This window comes from Engystomops pustulosus, chromosome 7, assembly GCF_040894005.1.
Source record: "Engystomops pustulosus chromosome 7, aEngPut4.maternal, whole genome shotgun sequence".
Lineage (NCBI taxonomy): Eukaryota > Metazoa > Chordata > Amphibia > Anura > Leptodactylidae > Engystomops > Engystomops pustulosus.
In genome coordinates, this window is record NC_092417.1 from 105,257,664 (window position 1) to 105,277,388 (window position 19,725).

General features: G+C 38.9%; 1 long non-coding RNA gene across 1 annotated transcript in view; it reads left to right on the plus strand.

Annotated features, from left to right (window-relative positions):
* Positions 1 to 14,840, plus strand: part of LOC140068919 (uncharacterized) — a 28,501-nt gene extending 13,661 nt beyond the window's left edge. Inside the window, exon 3 of the long non-coding RNA XR_011848628.1 lies at positions 14,713 to 14,840. This is a non-coding gene — a long non-coding RNA (uncharacterized lncRNA). The remainder of the gene's footprint in view (positions 1 to 14,712) is intronic.
* The last annotated feature ends 4,885 nt before the right edge of the window (positions 14,841 to 19,725 follow it).

Genomic DNA, 19,725 nt, shown 5'->3' on the forward strand with positions numbered 1-19,725 from the left:
GCAATAAAATATAAAGCCCACTCCATCAATGTTTCCTCATGTTAGCCACTTGCCTTTTACCAACCCCAAGTCAGATAATAATGTGACTAAGCCAGATAGATTTTCTTAAACCTGCTAAATCATACCATTACACTATCCATAAGCATCAAAACCTTTGCATATAAAAACTTAGAGGTCTCCAGGACAATATGTAAATCATGGAGACCTCATTCAGTTGGTGACAATATGAGAAGGTCATCTGTGTGTAGTAGAAATTTCAACTCAATATCATGGAGGGTGAGTCCTGATGCAGAGGAGGGCACTAGGGCTCTCTCCCTTAGCTCTGCTGGAAGTAGGCCATTCTCTTTCTGTTTACCTTCACACTTCAGGTATTCTCAGTGTAGTAGCTCTTAATGACATTGAAGACTTTCCCACCTATTCAACTCTACAATAATTCCAGGAAGAGACCTGGGTACCACACTGCATCAAAGACCTTTCTAAAGTCCACAAAATAGGTTGCATCGGGGGTTGGTGGTGCAATGGTTTGGCATGCACCCTGCTTGGCTCTTGGGGATATAGTGTTGGGTGAAAAAGCTAAACATCCTCTTATTCAGGAAACTATTAAATAGTTTTCCCAAGTTACTACTCACACAGATCCCTTGGCAGTTGGATGTGTCATATATGTCTCTGCTGTTGTGTGGGGGGTTTACACCTATCTATCATTTATACTGTGGCCCAGAATTATTACAGCCTTTGCGACAGTTTGGAATGCACAGACATGCAATATACCCACTATACTGAGGCTGCACTGTACCCGATGCAACACAAATTTCTGCACTGAAATGGGCATTCTGTTGCAATACATTTATCATGTCCAACAGAAATGTGTCACAACCCTTACACAAAGGTACACCAAAAACAAAATGTTGCACTCTGTCGGGGCAGTGTAGAGAGCACCAGATTTATGAAGAATATGCAACAGAGATCCTGAATCTGCATATTACACAGGCAAACGGCACATAGTGCAGTTTACACTGTTTTTAGTAAATGTGCCCTGTTCATGTTTAGCATTAGAGATGAGCGAGCACTAAAATGCTCGGGTGCTCGTTATTCGAGACGAACTTTTCCAGATGCTCGAGTGCTCGTCTCGAATAACGAGCCCCATTGAAGTCAATGGGAGACCCGAGCATTTTTTTAATAAAACTGAACAGTAAAAGAACAGTGCAAAAAAAACAAAATTCCAGATGTTTGCAGATGTTTTACTTGTAAGAACACATTGAAATAACACTATTCTTCACTTTGCAGGTGTTCGCGCGTGTCTCCCGCTAAGTTAGGAGATGTGCACGAACATCTGGAATGTGAAGAATAGTGTTCTTTCAATGTGTTCTGCACTTAAATGCTCCTGTGTTCACTGTTTTTAATGTTTTAATTCTATTCTTCACATTGCAGGTGTGCGCGCGTGTTTCCCTATAGGTTCGGAGATACGCGCGCACAGCTGCAAAGTGAAGAATAGTGTTATTTAAATGTGTTCTGCCCTTAAATGTTCGTGTTTTCACTGTTTTTAATGTTTTAATTCTATTCTTCACATTGCAGGTGTGCGCGCGTATCTCCGAACCTATAGGGAAACACGCGCGCACACCTGCAATGTGAAGAATAGAATTAAAACATTAAAAACAGTGAACACAGGAGCATTTAAGTGCAGAACACATTGAAAGAACACTATTCTTCACATTCCAGATGTTCGTGCACATCTCCTAACTTAGCGGGAGACACGCGCGAACACCTGCAAAGTGAAGAATAGTGTTATTTCAATGTGATTTTACAAGTAAAACATCTGCAAACATGTGTAATATTTTTTTTTTACAATAAAAATACTTTTATTCAATTTATTTTATTAATTTACTGCTCGATCTCGAGCCGGCGAGATACTCGTCCGAGTAACGAGCCGGTCCGAGTATCCTAATACTCGACCGAGCAGTATACTCGGACGAGTATACTCGCTCATCTCTATTTAGCATATATCAATGTGACCTACCCAATATGATAAAGAATTCAATATTCTTCTTGATTTAAATCTTGAACAGAGATGGGTATATTGTAAAAGGTGCCTGGAGCAACCAGTATTCCTAATAATTTATCATTGGCATGCTGCGTACAATGAAATCCTCATATAAAAAACACAAGGTTTTTTTTGTTGGTTGCTCTGTTACTTTTAGTTGCTTGGGTGTTAGTGTATGTCACAAATCATTCTATACTAAAGGAATTTGAAGAAGATAAATGAAATGCTGGGGCGACACATGGTGCTGCCTTCTCGCTCCTTTCTACACAAGCCTCTGGTATAGCTTCTACATTGGACACTATCTGGAACTCGCTTTTCTCTACTTTTCTAAAGTTTCCAGCTTGTTTTATAATCACTGACAGCCGTCACTTTTGTCTCTTATGAATTTCTGTCATGAGCTGAAACAGAATGTTAAATTCTCCTGTAATATTCTAAGCTAACTTAGTTATGTAAAATAGATTAATGACAAGAACTAAGCCATCAAGGCAGGTGAATATTAAAAATGTGTACAGAGGAATTTTAATACCTAATTACATTGATATTGTAATCAGTAAAAGCAGCTGCTTTTTGAACATTTTAACAGCCGAAGATTAAGAAAGAATTCAAAAGGTATTCATAAATTCTTATAATACAGCAAAACTTTACATACTTCAAAGCCATTATAGCATGGGTCTGGGATGATTCATGTGCCATTCACCCTCAAGTATCAGAGACAGAATAGAATTTTAAGTAGAAAAAAAGATCTAATTAGAAGCCATTATTTGCTTATTGTTTCTTTAATTAGTTTGACAGTATTAATGTTTATCTTGACAGCAAAGTTGCTCTGTTACAATTAGAGTTCAATAAAAACTGCTCATGATTCATGCCAAGTCAGTCTTGCCTGGCTTTGTGTCTATATGTTCGTTTGTAGGTATGTACTCGTGTAAGTTTAAGTTTTTATGTTATTACTCTCCAGTGTTAATTCCTTGTTTTATGTATACATCGGTGTATATGTATGTGACATATCTGTGATAGGAAATAAAATACATAAAAAGAAAGGGGAAGAAGAAAGGAAGGAAGCTGCATATTCCCACATATTTGCTAGGTATATAGTAGCCTGCCTAAATTTGCTTGTGCATGGATGATTTTGGATGAATTTTTTTGAAAGGAAATCTACCACTCAGGTAGACATGATATGAACTAAGAACACTTACAGGTGAGATTTTCCCTCATTGTTATGGCTCTTCTTTTCATTAGTTTTGCAACATTTGTATGAAGATTAAAAAAAGCCAGCTATTGTACCATCCCACTCATTTTCCCCTGTCCAAGAGCCGGTGATGTGACTTAAAACTCGGGAAGTCTCCCGCATGCTCAGTCTAGCTCGCAGTTAAGAAGCTAGAATTCACAATACTCCCCGATAGCCGATTAAGCTATCAGACAGGGGAAGAGGGGAGGCTACGATAGCACATGCTGTAGGAGCGCTGGTCCACCTGTGTGACGTCTACAGGAGCACCCAGCACTCATTAGCATATTCTACAAAGTCTTTTTTTTATCTTTATACAGGTATTTTAAGACTAATGAAAGAAGTTTCAGAACAATGAAGAAAAGGCCCACCTGTAAGTGTCCATAGTTCTACCCGAGTGGCATATTTCCTTCAAAGCACCACAGCCTTTACGGTGTAGATCTATAAAAAAAATGCTCATATATCATCTGAAAATCCAATAGTATATGAACCGTGTTCGGTTGCCCTTCGGTTGCCCTTCTCAGCTCCTGCTAGCATTCATGATCAGAAGAACTACAACACACATCAATTTTCTAGTGATTCTCTGTATTAACTTCTCAGGCAGCAGTATATACATATACATACACATATATATATACACATACATGGCCCCTTACTCAGTCTGAAAAAAATCCCTCCAGCTTGGACACTTGAGCTATTGTGCAATATCATTAAGTTCTTCTTGATTGTTGCTAAAATTTTGTTCTCTGGCAGTCACATATTGGGGCACATTTACTAAGGGTCCGAATCGGGTTTTGCCGCTGGGTTACCCCAAATTTTCCGATTTGCGCCGAATTGCCCCAAGATCATACAAATTTTTTAACTGTGAAGATGGGTATTTTTCTTCTGCACAGGCCCTTTGTATAGAAAGTGTGGAAGAAAACAGCAGCACTCCTTTCACACTTGAACAATAAAGGTGCATGTTGAATAAAGGCCAGAGCAGATTTTTAAAATTATATATAAATAGGAAGAAATCTATCTGCTCCTGCTCTCAATATACACGTACACAGGAGCCATTGAATGACATTTGAAGGTTCTACAAAGGTCCTGAAACTACAGATTGAACGCAGGCATTCTCCAAGAAGCTTGATTCTAATACCATATGTAGGAAGTGAATTCCAGACTTGTAGGGGCAATATGTCAATCTTAATCCACCCCTGTCTGAAAGCAACTATTTTATTCTCCCATGCTGCCATCAAAGGAGAAATTAAGAATTACACAGTCCACATAAAAATCAATAGACAATCCACATATACTTTAATGCAAAATGTATTGGATTCATTCTATTTAGATAAAGGCCTTGTGACATTGATCACCTTCTTATTAACTAGGAACTGAACATCCCTACCTATTTCAAACAATTGGTTTATCCTATGGATACCAATATTGAAATGTGGTAAAAAGATTCATAACATGGTATGGAAAACCGAAGCAAGCATTTGCCAGTAAAGCAATCTCCTGGTACCTTCAGCAAAAATTCATGCAACCTGAGAGAGGTCAGCTCAAGATAGTAAAGGATAAGATTAATTTTCATAACAGCTCATCACCCATCAGAAACAGTCCAGCAAAGCTCAGTGAAGCAGTAAGAGCTGCAATGTGCAATACATAGTAATGTGGCGGTGGCTTCTGCTCTGCATTAGAAACAGTACTTTGTTCTTACCATGGTTCTATGATAGGAAACATTATAAATATGTACACTCAATGATAAATGTATGAATGTCTTAATATTTAGATAAATATTATCATTGTATTTTTAGGGATATACTGTATTATAGTATACAATATATAGCATTTATTATCAATACTGTGCTTTCTACAATTCTGTTTATTATAGACATATGAAGCTATTTTAATTTAATTTCTCTTCTATATGGACTTGCATCCTACCAAACTAAAGTATATTTTGCTCAACTGCCGCAATCTGCTTTTGGGAAGATGACTTTACTGAATTGAACTGAAAAATACTTTTTACAGGCGGTCCCCTACTTAAGGACACCCGACTTACAGATGACCCATAGTTACAGACGGACCCCTCTGCCCACTGTGACGTCTCGTGAAGTTCTCTGAATGCTTTACTATAGTCCCACACTGCAGTAATCAGCTGTAAGTTGTCTGTAATGAAGCTTTATAGATAATTACAGCAAAAGTTTTGAAACTCCAATTGTCACTGGGACAAAAGAAAAAAATTTGTCAAGAACTTCAATTATAAAATATACAGTTTCGACTTACATACAAATTCGTCTTAAGAACAAACCTCCGGACCCTATCTTGTATGTAACCCGGGGACTGCCTGTATTTAGGACTTATTTAGGTCCTCAGTTATGGACACAGTGGGGGAATGTATTCTGTTGTTTGCTCGGGCATCCAGCGTCACTCCCCCTGGGTATCTTGGATGCTTCCTTGTCTTCCTCGAGAAGATTATCAGGAGGATAGGACAGGTTATTGGTGTTAATCTGGAGAGTGTTTTTTGGTCTATGAGGCTTCTGGCAATTTAAAGCTATTGTTAGGAATCCATCTCATCCACTTCAGAAATAGGTGGCCTGTATAGTGACTTGAGTGAAAGGTACCATCTTCTGAAAGCTATATCTATCTATCTATCTATCTATCTATCTATCTCATATCTATCTATCTAAAAAGTAAAAAACGGCAGCGCTCCATATGGTGAAAAACAAATGTGGTTTTTATTCCACCTTGTGCGACGTTTCGGCTGTATCCCAGCCTTTGTCAAGCCAAGTGTGTCATGATACATTATAGTCACATTGTGATGACATCATAATCATAGTAAACATAAGTGATCAGTATATACATATAATACAGTGTGTGATCTGTTGTGATCATATGCATATATAAAACATATAGGGGCAAATTTATCAAGCAGTCTGAAAGTCAGAATATTTCCAGTTGCCCATGGCAACCAATAACAGCTCAGCTTTCATTTCACCAGTGCTCATGAATATTTTAAAGGGGAGCTGTGATTGGTTGCCATGGGCAATTGGAAATATTCTGACTTTCAGACACTTGATAAATCTGCCCCATAGATTCCACCTTAGTGCAGCGATATTTTACATAATCGATCATACAATCAATATAAATAAATTGCATATAATAGAAAAAGTGCAATAGTGGTTCACCTGTATAGATACCTCCTCCTGATATAATCAAACAAACGGACGCTGTTCGCGTCTTCAAAGCGCTACTGCGCATGTCTGTGAAAAGGAGAGCAGATGCTGTAGTGCGCATGTCGCACATGAGCACAAGCATGCCAGGCATCGAAAGACGCCATCATGGAAAGGGGTATGTGCCAGCACAATAAAAACCATATTTGTTTTTCACTATATGGAGTGCTGCCGTTTTTTACTTTTTGTATTTCTATGGACTCTGTATGGTGAGAGTGTAGGATAGCACCCATAGACCCAAAGAGTGTAGATATAGAAGCAAAAAAGTGGCAGCACTCCAAGGAATCGTGGAAAAAAATGTGAGGTTTATTCCATCTCTAGCAACGTTTCAGCTGTTAATCAGCCTTTGTCAAGCAATGTAACAGGTGTTCAGCAAGTGTTTAACCCCTTAACGCTCTGCGCCGTAGTTCTACGGCGCAGAGGTATAAGGGATGTATGAAGAGGGCTCACGGGCTGAGTCCTCTTCATATAAAGGTGGGGGTTTTTGCATAATGCATAAAACACCCACCGCCAATAACCGCGGTCGGTGCTAGCACCAATCGCGGCTATTAACCCCCCCCCCCCCATTGCCACCGGCAAAGTCGCCGGCGGCATTTAAAAGACGGCGGCGCGCGGGCGCCGCCATCTTTTTTTCGATCGCCACGCCCCCAAACGTCATGGGGGGGGGGGGGCGGTGATCGGTTGCCATGGTAGCCTCGGGTCTTCGTCTGGCAGCTGCAGATTCGTTACAATGAGCCAGTGGCTCATTGTAATGAATGTGCTGCAAAAATGCCATATATTGTAATACAGAAGTATTGCAGTATATGGTAGCAGCGATCTGACCATCTAGGGTTAATGTACCCTAGATGGTCTAAAAGATAGTGAAAAAAAAAAGAAAAAAAAAAGTTTAAGAAATAAAAAAAATTAATAAAATATTAAAAATTCAAATCACCCCCCTTTCCCTAGAACTGATATAAAACATAATAAACAGTAAAAATCACTAACATATTAGGTATCGCCGTGTCCCAAAATGCCCGATCTATCAAAATATAAAACCGGTTACGGCCGGCGGTGACCTCCGAGGCGGGAAATGGCGCCCAAATGTCCGAAATGCGACTTTTACACCTTTTTACATAACATAAAAAATGAAATAAAAAATGATTAAAATGTCGCACAGACCTCAAAATGGTAGCAATGAAAATGTCGCTTCATTTCGCAAAAAATTACCTCTCACACATTTCCGTGCGCCAAAGTATGAAAAAGTTATTAGCGTCAGAATATGGCAAAAAAATTTTTTTCTTTTTTGTACACATTCGTTTAATTTTTGAAAATGTATTAAAACACAATAAAACCTATATAAATTTGGTATCACCGCGATCGTACCGAACCAAAGAATAAAGAAGGCATGTTATTTGGAGCGAAGAGTGAAAGTCGTAAAAACTGAGCCCACAAGAACATGACGCACGTGCGGTTTTTTTTCAATTTTTCCAAATTTGGAATTTTTTTTCAGCTTCGCAGTACATGGCATGTTAAAATAAATAACATTACAGGAAAGTAAAATTTGTTACACACAAAATAAGCCCTCACACAGGTCTGTAAACGGAAAAATGAAAAAGTTATGGATTTTTGAAGTTGGAGAGCGAGAAATGAGCCGAAAAACCCTCCGTCCTTAAGGGGTTAAATAGTTACAACACAGTGATGTTTCACATACGCATATGCAAAGTAATGTTTACAGATCATCAACAAATTTATACAAAGTTAACAATCCCAGTGATAATTAAATCAACATGTGATTATTGTGTTCCTCATCAGATTTTAATACATATAGAGCATACAATGCATGAAAATTCTTACAGTGCATCAAAAAATGTGATATTTTAAAAAAAAATAAAATTAATGCATAAAATCACCTGTGTGATTCTATCCCCACGTCACGCAGGACGCGCGCGGCTTCTCCAGTAAGGTAATGCGCATGACCGGACTAGGGAAAGGAAATCACACACTTTGCTATATTACAAAAGGTAAGTAGAAATAACTTTCTGGCGCATGTGCGCATCATATCATGTTTAAACAAGCGCCATCTTGAAAGAGGGAAACGATCCCTACACAGCCCCTCTAAGGGAGAAATACTCGGACCAGAATAAAAATGGTCAGAAAGAGGCAAACCACATCACAGAAAATTGGACAAAATCATAAGCTGCTGGGACAAAAATTTTTTGTTGCCCAAATTGAAGTGGTCCAAAAATATTGAGGGTCAAAGCATACCTATGCCGCCTAGATCAGGTGATCAAGGTATGAATGTAGGGGTGTACCCCATGGGGGTCGAGTGACACCTTTAGTGTGTTGCACTTCCACATAATGGGGACGACCCACCTCTAGTGGACTATAGGGATGTCCTAGTGACGTGTATGCCTCGGATCGAACTGATACTGTGACGCTTTATATGTAAATTGTAGAGACAACAAAACGTAAAAATGGGCAGTGACAGCCGCTGTTTCCAGACCTCATGGTCCATACAGAAAAACATCAAAGAAAGCAACAGACATATATACAAAAAAATATAAGCGGGGGAATACACACAAAAAAGATGACTTCGGCATTCTTCTTAATCTGTGCGTGCAGTGCTGTTAGAGTGACAATGAGTGATCTGAAAAAAAGAAAAAAAGAATTAATATCATGGTATCCGAAGAACACCAAAACCTGACGGGGAGCAGATGGCAGGTAAGTTAAGGGACATGATGGGCAAGCAGGTGTTTAGAAGATTCCACTGGTCTTGAAATCAACATTCAAGCCATTTGGCTTTAATGTATTTAATCAATGAATCCACTCCAGTTCTCTTCTTTTCAGAAGTTTAGTTCTGTCACTCCCTCGTCTGAGGGGTGGAATCCTGTCAATTAATCTAAACCTGAGTTGGCCTTCCCTATGTTGGCACTCTTTAAAGTGTTTGGGGACCGGGAGATCCTTTCTGCCAATCCTGATCGTATATCTGTGCTGGCTCATACGGATCTTAAAATCTAGTGTGGTTTCTCCTACAAACCACAGGTTGCATGGACATTTTAACAAATATATCACAAAGTCAGAATCACAGGTAAGATAATGTTTAATCGAAAAACATTTGTTGGTGATGGGGTGGGTAAAGCTATCCCCCTTCAACATCATTGTGCAGTTGACACATTTTAAACAGGGGAAACTGCCCTTTCTCTGAGGGGCTAACAATGTTTGTCTTAGTGTCCTGCTTGGGCCAATATCGGCTTTAACCAATCTATCTTTTAAATTAGGAGTCCGGCGATAGGACAGGAGGGGAGGTTTTTTGAATTCTTCTATATCTGGAAAAGCATCGGTCAGGAGGTGCCAATTCTTCAATATAACCTTACTGATTTTATTACTTGTTTCTGTATACGTAGACACAAAGGGGATGCGTTTGTCAGTTCTAGTTCTTCTACGAGGATGTAGCAACGTGTTTCTATCAAGACTGTGTACTTTGTTTCTCTGTTCTAGAATTAAAGAAGAGGGGTACCCTCTATTGCTGAATTTAGAAGTAAGTTTGTCAAAATTGTCTTCTAAGAATGAGTCATCTGAAACTATCCGTCGAATTCTAATGAACTGACTGTAAGGCAATGATTTGACCATTTTTCTGGGGTGACAACTGCTGTAATTCAATAAATTGTTCCTGTCAGTTGGTTTTGTGTATAAATTAGTGCACATCCTCCCCTCTTTGATGCTCACATCAACGTCCAAGAATTGCACTGTGTTTTTGGACCACACCAAGGTAAATTGTACATCCTTGTCAATGTCATTCAGAAAAGACTGGAATGACAGAAGGGCATCAGCGGTACCTACCCAAATGAGGAAGATGTCGTCTATGTATCGCCACCATCTCAAGACTTTAGAGAAATGGTGGGACACATAGACGCATCTCTCCTCGCAGTCGCTCATAAAAATATTTGCATATGTGGGGGCTACAATTTATTGAATTACAGCAGTTGTCACCCCAGAAAAATGGTCAAATCATTGCCTTACAGTCAGTTCATTAGAATTCGACGGACAGTATCAGATGACTCATTCTTAGAAGACAATTTTGACAAACTTACTTCTAAATTCAGCAATAGAGGGTACCCCTCTTCTTTAATTCTAGAACAGAGAAACAAAGTACACAGTCTTGATAGAAACACGTTGCTACATCCTCGTAGAAGAACTAGAACTGACAAACGCATCCCCTTTGTGTCTACGTATACAGAAACAAGTAATAAAATCAGTAAGGTTATATTGAAGAATTGGCACCTCCTGACCGATGCTTTTCCAGATATAGAAGAATTCAAAAAACCTCCCCTCCTGTCCTATCGCCGGACTCCTAATTTAAAAGATAGATTGGTTAAAGCCGATATTGGCCCAAGCAGGACACTAAGACAAACATTGTTAGCCCCTCAGAGAAAGGGCAGTTTCCCCTGTTTAAAATGTGTCAACTGCACAATGATGTTGAAGGGGGATAGCTTTACCCACCCCATCACCAACAAATGTTTTTCGATTAAACATTATCTTACCTGTGATTCTGACTTTGTGATATATTTGTTACAATGTCCATGCAACCTGTGGTATGTAGGAGAAACCACACTAGATTTTAAGATCCGTATAAGCCAGCACAGATATACGATCAGGATTGGCAGAAAGGATCTCCCGGTCCCCAAACACTTTAAAGAGTGCCAACATAGGGAAGGCCAACTCAGGTTTAGATTAATTGACAGGATTCCACCCCTCAGACGAGGGAGTGACAGAACTAAACTTCTGAAAAGAAGAGAACTGGAGTGGATTCATAGATTAAATACATTAAAACCAAATGGCTTGAATGTTGATTTCAAGACCAGTAGAATCTTCTAAACACCTGCTTGCCCATCATGTCCCTTAACTTACCTGCGATCTACTCCCCGTTAGGTTTTGGTGTTCATCGGATACCATGATATTAATTTTTTTTTTCTTTTTTTAAGATCACTCATTGTCACTCTAACAGCACTGCACGCACAGATTAAGAAGAATGCCGAAATCTTCTTTTTTGTGTGTATTCCCCCGCTTATATTTTTTTGTATATATGTCTGTTGCTTTCTTTGATGTTTTTCTGTATGGACCATGAGGTCTGGAAACAGCGGCTGTCGCTGCCCATTTTTACGTTTTGTTGTCTCTACAATTTACATATAAAGCGTCACAGTATCAGTTCGATCCGAGGCATACACGTCACTAGGACATCCCTATAGTCCACTAGAGGTGGGTCGTCCCCATTATGTGGAAGTGCGACACACTAAAGGTGTCACTCGACCCCCATGGGGTACACCCCTACATTCATACCTTGATCACCTGATCTAGGCGGCATAGGTATGCTTTGACCCTCAATATTTTTGGACCACTTCAATTTGGGCAACAAAAAATTTTTGTCCCAGCAGCTTATGATTTTGTCCAATTTTCTGTGATGTGGTTTGCCTCTTTCTGACCATTTTTATTCTGGTCCGAGTATTTCTCCCTTAGAGGGGCTGTGTAGGGATCGTTTCCCTCTTTCAAGATGGCGCTTGTTTAAACATGATATGATGCACACATGCGCCAGAAAGTTATTTATACTTACCTTTTGTAATATAGCAAAGCCCAATACCTTTCCTCTACACGCATGCGTGACTTGCGCAGTGACATTACACTGTTTCCTTTCCCTAGTCCGGTCATGCGCATTACCTTACTGGAGACGCCGCGTGCGTCCTGCGCGACGTGGGGATAGAATCACACAGATGATTTTATGCATTCATTTTATTTTTTTTTTTAAATATCACATTTTCACTAAATATCACTGTAAGAATTTTCATGCATTGTATGCTCTATATGTATTAAAATCTGATGAGGAACACAATAATCACATGTTGATTTAATTATCACTGGGATTGTTAACTTTGTATAAATTTGTTGATGATCTGTAAACATTACTTTGCCTTTAAGGGGCGTATGTGAAACATGACTGTGTTGTAACTATTTAAACACTTGCTGAACACCTGTTACATTGCTTGACAAAGGCTGATTAACAGCTGAAACGTTGCTAGAGATGGAATAAACCTCACATTTTTTTCCACGATTCCTTGGAGTGCTGCCACTTTTTTGCTTCTATATCTATCTATCTATCTATCTATCTATCTATCTATCTATCTATCTATCTATCCTTAAAATATATAAAATAATGCATTTTGTTGTTTGTGATAATTTTGGCGGCACAAAAATGTTTTCCGACCATTGCATCTTTTTTTTGTCTCCTAATATGGGTGCAGCATTTATTTCCTGACACTTTTAATTCTTTAATTCTTTTCCTTGACCATTTTATGGCACAATTTCTGCTGCACATTTAGACCTTCCAAAAGCAAGTCTATCGAGCTCTATAACCCTTTTCTTCTTTAGCCAAATGAATTAAACCAGGGCAGCACAACATAAAATCTCAGTGCAAAATACCGCTAAACAGACCATGAACCACAAATGCACCACCATCTTATCTATGACACCATGCAAGTCTTAGACTGCAAGGAAATCAAGAGAAAGGCTATTTTAATCACTTTATTTCTCATAAATGTATTTCCTAGGGGTCCCTTAGACATCAAACATATTGGTATGCCACATTGTACTATATGTCATTAGAGATGAGCAAGCACTAAAATGCTCGGGTGCTCGTTATACAAACTTTTCCCGATGCTCGAGTGCTCATCTCGAATAACGAGCCCCATTGAAGTCAATGGGAGACCCGAGCATTTTTTAAATAAAACAGAACATTAAAAGAACAGTGCAAAAAAATATTCCAGATGTTTGCAGATGTTTTACTTGTATGAACACATTGAAATAACACTATTCTTCACATTGCAGGTTTGCGCGCATGTCTATCGCTAAGTTAGGAGATGTGCACGAATAGTTAAATTGTCCTGTATTCACTGTTTTAATGTTTTGATTCAGGACCATTTAAGTGCAGAACACATTGAAAGAACACTATTCTTCACATTACAGATGTTCCTAACATCTCCTAACTTAGCGGGAGACACGCGCGAACACCTGGAAAGTGAAGAATAGTGTTATATATTTTTTTTTTTTACAATTAAAATACTTTTATTCAATTTATTTTATTAATTTAGTGCTCAATGCCGAGCCGGCGAGATACTCGTCCGAGTAACGAGCCGGTCCGAGTATGCTAATACTCGACCGAGCAGTATACTTTGACGAGTCTACTCGCTCATCTCTAGTCATTAAGTCCAATTTTTAGATATTTTTGGCTTTAAATGTGAACTGTTTTTGATTTGGCAGTTTTTGTTGTGCTAACTTTTATTAGTTTTTTCCAACCATAGCTGTTTTGATCCATAAAAATTATTTGATAAATATATAAAACAAACCGAGCCAATGAAAGGACATTTCCTTTATACTGTATCACTATTTTTATATTATTTAACCACATACCACTTCTGGAGCTGGCCACTCCATTCATTTAGATAAATAAAATGTAATGTAATATGCAAAAGAAAAAAAGGCATTACACACAACTCTCTAAATATGAAATAATAAAAAGTAATAATAATGCCGTTCTTATTTTGGAATGTATTTTGAGTGCAGAGACTATACTACTTATATAGAACAAGAGCCTATTTTGGTATAGATTAAAATTTGGGGATGAATTTACTAAAACTCCCATTTCAAACAATAAATAATTGAATAAACGTAAAAAAGTATAAAACAGATAACTTGAATCTTTACCAACTAGAAAAGTAAATTTACAATAATGGGTTATACCTGAAACCATCATCTTTACCTTAGTGTCCATAGATGTCAAGACAGGGTACCAGGAGGTAACTGGATTTCTGTAAAGCCACTCAGAGTTGGAGAGTTATTATAAAACAGAGGAAATACACTGACTCTGGCCTGTGTCAAGGATATAAAAAAGGAACAAATGAAAAGTGGGGGATGTGAGAATTCCTATTTTGAAGTGAATACAATGCAAAATCTTTTTATTACCCAAATGACTGTCCCTGCTACCGCAATAGAAAATATAGATACAAGAAAGGGGTGGGCCACTTTTTAATACATGTTTTCCATTAGACATGTCTATGCATGTATATGTACCTGTATATTTGCATCTTTTGAGAGCTTCAGTCTTTCCCTGTTATCACCATGCTGGCCTCTGAATACATACATAACTTTCTGTTTCTCAATCCTTCAATCCATGCTAATGGCGTCACCCACTGGGTCTCTTTCTCTTGCAGTGAGTGCTCACTATCTGACACAGGGAGAGGGGAAGGAAAAGAACAGGATGAATCATAATCTGCTGCTACAGGCCACTGCTATTGATCAGTACACCGAGATGTAAACAAAGATCCACAGAGAGTTCACAGACAGATATAAAGTAAGTAGCAGGACTGCTGAATCATTTAAAGAACATTCAGGAATTATTATTAAGGCAGTAGAGGCACAAGGGCAACTTATGTAAAAGAGTGGCCAACCCCTTTATCTATTCAAGCCCCCATTCTGCTATCCAACAAAAAGTTATTTTGCCTTTGGGGATTTAATTTACATCAAATCAAAGTGATAGTCAACTGAATTTAGTGGCAATTGTGTAATTCAAAAATTCTTACTGGTGAAAATATTTGATCCCAATATATTAAAGCAAATTTACATGGTTAAAACTTATCCAAATCAGACAATTTCTTAAACTGTCTCATAATATATTAATTGAGTCATTTATATGTAAAAAAAAAAAAAAACTAAAAGAAAAAGAAAAAGTTTGATATGCCAATTAAAGGGCCAGAAACTGGGTCCATGATAAAACATTTTTTTTCTTGTACATAAACATGTAGGCCAATGAAAGATAAATAATAGTTTCCTGCAATGATGGGATATACAGGAAAATCTTCAACTAAATATGGACAACTCTACATTTTCCACATGTCTGTGCATTACCTGCCTTAAAAGTCATAGATTCTTTCTGCAGCTGCATAACTGAACTTCTATTTGAACCTGTCACTGTTTTAACCTCCTTTACCAGGGATTCTCAATTTCACTCACTCAATATGTTCAGGCTTCTTAGAAGTAAGTGTATAAATGAGAGAAGGTAATTGAAACCTGTTTGATTAATAGAATTGCCTCTCTGAACGGATAGAAAATCACTATCACAAATTTCAAAGTTGGTTAACACAGATAGACAGCTTGAGAAAGACTTTGAACATAACGAAACATAGATCTAATTTGTGGAATCTCAATAAATCAGTTACCATCCTTTATAATCTCTGTCGCACTCTAGTCAAGATGGAAAAAAAAATTCTCATACTGAGCTGAAGTTTATATGTAAGAGATAAGGGGTAATCTAAACATTAAAATGTGTTGTAATTATTATTATTAAAATCAATAACCATATTCAAATATTTTAGAGTTTTTCATTCATTTAAAGGGCACCTACCACCACAAATCTACCTATAAAGGTAGATTGGGTGGTAGGTGGATCAATGGGACGTGAGGATAGCCCTTTTAAGGGCTAATCCTCACGTCCCTGCACTTTTTTGATAACTTTTATTAGATATATATTCAAATTTACTTATGCGGCTACTGGGGCGTGGAGTAGCCGCATCTGAGGTTACACAAGGCGGCTACTCCACGCCCCGGTAGCCACTTTACCCCTCCTACTCACCCTCGTCCGGCGATCCTGCCGTCTGCGCATGCGCAGAAGAGCAGGCCCGCGCCTGCGCGGTCACTGCTGCGAAACAGGCGCGGGCCTGCTCTTCTGCGCATGCGCAGACGGCAGGATCGCCGGACGAGGGCACGCAGCTGCGCGCCAAAGATGGGTGAGTAGGAGGGGTAAAGTGGCTACCGGGGCGTGGAGTAGCCGCCTCGTGTAACCTCAGATGCGGCTACTCCACGCCCCAGTAGCCGCATGAGTAAATTTGAATATATATCTAATAAAAGTTATCAAAAAAGTGTGGGGACGTGAGGATTAGCCCTTAAAAGGGCTATCCTCACGTCCCATTGATCCACCTACCACCCAATCTACCTTTATAGGTAGATTTGTGGTGGTAGGTTCCCTTTAAAGAAAATATTTAAATCAATGGGCATCCGTGGGCTCTCCCCCTCATACATTATACTAGGTAATATGATGCATTTACTTTCTGTTTTATTCACTTGAACCTACTCCCTTATGTTCTCTTGGCTGCTATTACTCTGCACACAACACTTTATTTGTGCACTACCATCTTTGTGTTTTATATTACATTGTTGTAGTGAAACTGTCTGTGATTGAATCCACGATGCACTTTATTTGTATATAATCTTTTCTTAAGCATTATTTGGACCCCATTATTGGGATGATGTGTATATATATATATCTAATTGACAGCCTTGTTAATTTTTTCTATTTTTGTTTTGTCATTTACGTGAGGAATACCTTATTGAGGAGAGTCCTTTATGTTTGTCATTCCCTTCATTGGGTTTTTAAATGTTTTTATTGTCTTGTTTATGAATTAATAAATTGATATTTTCTACACATCCGCTGTTTTTCTTCTCTGGATCTGATTAGTATATTTTGGATGTGACACCTACTCGCTTACCCTCCCCTCTTTGTTTTCTTGTTTAAATCAATGAACATAATCTAAACTAAGTGAGGACACCTATCAGTCGATTTCCATTTTCAAGTATAAGCCTCTCATCTGGACCATTATGAACTATTTTATAGGGTTGAGAATTACAGATTTTCATGTGTGCGACATGGATTAATAGTGGTTGGAATCAGTGGTAAAGTGACAACCAACTGTGTTTTTATTTTCTAAACTATTTAAATAACTAGGACAATGGTGGCTACATACTTGGCAACCGTAGAATGGCAAAAATATAATCATGCCAAGATTTTGTTGGCACTCCTCTGCTATGGAAATATTGTCAACAGCACCACCTTCACTAACATCTATATCAGTGTTTTGCCTCAAGCACATGTGCAGAAGCTGGGAGCTATCTTCACCGACAAGCTGTGGCGTGTTGAGGCATGTTGCATGCACCATGTATTACTGCATCGTGAATGTGCACCACAAATTATATGGCAGGTCTTTTTCATTTTACATTGCGTGTAGGATGCAATCTACTGCAACATCTATGAGCTAGGAACACTACAGCATATACACTCACCGGCCACTTTATTAGGTACACCATGCTAGTAATGGGTTGGACCCCCTTTTGCCTTCAGAACTGCCTCAATTCTTTGTGGCATAGATTCAACAAGGTGCTGGAAGCATTCCTCAGACATTTTGGTCCATATTGACATGATGGCATCACACAGTTGCCGCAGATTTGTCGGCTGCACATCCATGATGCGAATCTCCCGTTCCACCACATCCCAAAGATGCTCTATTGGATTGAGATCTGGTGACTGTGGAGGCCATTTGAGTACAGTGAACTCATTGTCATGTTCAAGAAACCAGTCTGAGATGATTCCAGCTTTATGACATGGCGCATTATCCTGTTGAAAGTAGCCATCAGATGTTGGGTACATTGTGGTCATAAATGGATGGACATGGTCAGCAACAATACTCAGGTAGGCTGTGGAATTGCAACAATGCTCAATTGGTACCAAGGGGCTCAAAGAGTGCCAAGAAAATATTCCCCATACCATGACACCACCACTACCAGCCTGAACCGTTGATACAAGGCAGGATGGATCCATGCTTTCATGTTGTTGACGCCAAATTCTGACCCTACCATCCGAATGTCGCAGCAGAAATCGAGACTCATCAGACCAGGCAACTTTTTTCCAATCTTCTACTGTCCAATTTCGATGAGCTTGTGCAAATTGTAGCTTCAGTTTCCTGTTCTTAGCTGAAAGGAGTGGCACCCAGTGTGGTCTTCTGCTGCTGTAGCCCATCTGCCTCAAAGTTCGACATACTGTGCGTTCAGAGATGCTCTTCTGCCTACCTTGGTTGTAACGGGTGGTGATTTGTGTCACTGTTGCCTTTCTATCAGCTCAAACCAGTCCCATTCTCCTCTGACCTCTGGCATCAACAAGGCATTTCCGCTCACAGAACTGCCGCTCACTGGATGTTTTTTCTTTTTCGGACCATTCTCTGTAAACCCTAGAGATGGTTGTGCGTGAAAATCCCAGTAGATCAGCAGTTTCTGAAATACTTGGACCAGCCCTTCTGGCACCAACAACCATGCCATGTTCAAAGGCACTCAAATTACCTTTCTTCCCCATACTGATGCTCGGTTTGAACTGCAGGAGATTGTCTTGACCATGTCTACATGCCTAAATGCACTGAGTTGCCGCCATGTGATTGGCTGATTAGAAATTAAGTGTTAACGAGCAGTTGGACAGGTGTACCTAATAAAGTGGCCGGTGAGTGTAAGTGAGTACTGTAAGTCTATGATGCTACATGGTGAAAGTTGTATAAAATTCGGTACACATCAAAGGTGCATAAAGCTCTCTGCCATAGTATATGATAATATACTTTGAAAAAAGCATAGGTTTTCTTTTATTAAAATGTCTTCCCGTATGAGGTAATTACCATATATTCAAGGAATATGTATATTTTAACTGTCTGGAGCACATTTCCAGTGCTAAGGTTGCAGCGTCTTCTTGAAATTATCTCTGTTGCATTGTTAGGCAGTATTCACTGAGTCTCTTTCACACTCCTAATTGGAAAGGAGGAATAGATGTGGAAGCCTGGTTAAGTGATGTGTCGAGTCAAATAACTGAACAGCTAAGTGATTGATCACTTGGAGGAGACTAGACCATGTTTTCTTTTGGTATTCTGCATAACAATGAAATAGGAAATTTGTGATAGAGGAATATAGCAGAAGAAGAAGAAGAATTTTTAAAAAGCAATAGCTAGGCACATGAATAGAGTAACCTAAAATATACAGTTTACGGGAAAAGGGCTGATGTTCTTTAAGAATCTTACATTATACTTTTACTGTATAAAAATTGATATTTATTCGTATATATTGGCCCACATTTATTAATGTGTTTGCACCAGTTTTCTGTCTGACTTTGCACTAGAAAAATGGTGTAAACTGCTTGTACATGTATTTATAAATTGTGTGCGCCAGTTCATGGCTGAACTGTGTCCGAGAGGGCAGAAAAGCTAGTGCTTAGTCAGAGTTTGCGCCAAATTCATTAACGACATGCACCAAAATTTTGTCTGTACCACAACTCTACAGCATAAACAAAGCACACCAAGAAAATGGTGCACACTTCCAGAGCAGTGCAGGGGCGTCAGATTCATGAAGAACGTTTTTGATGA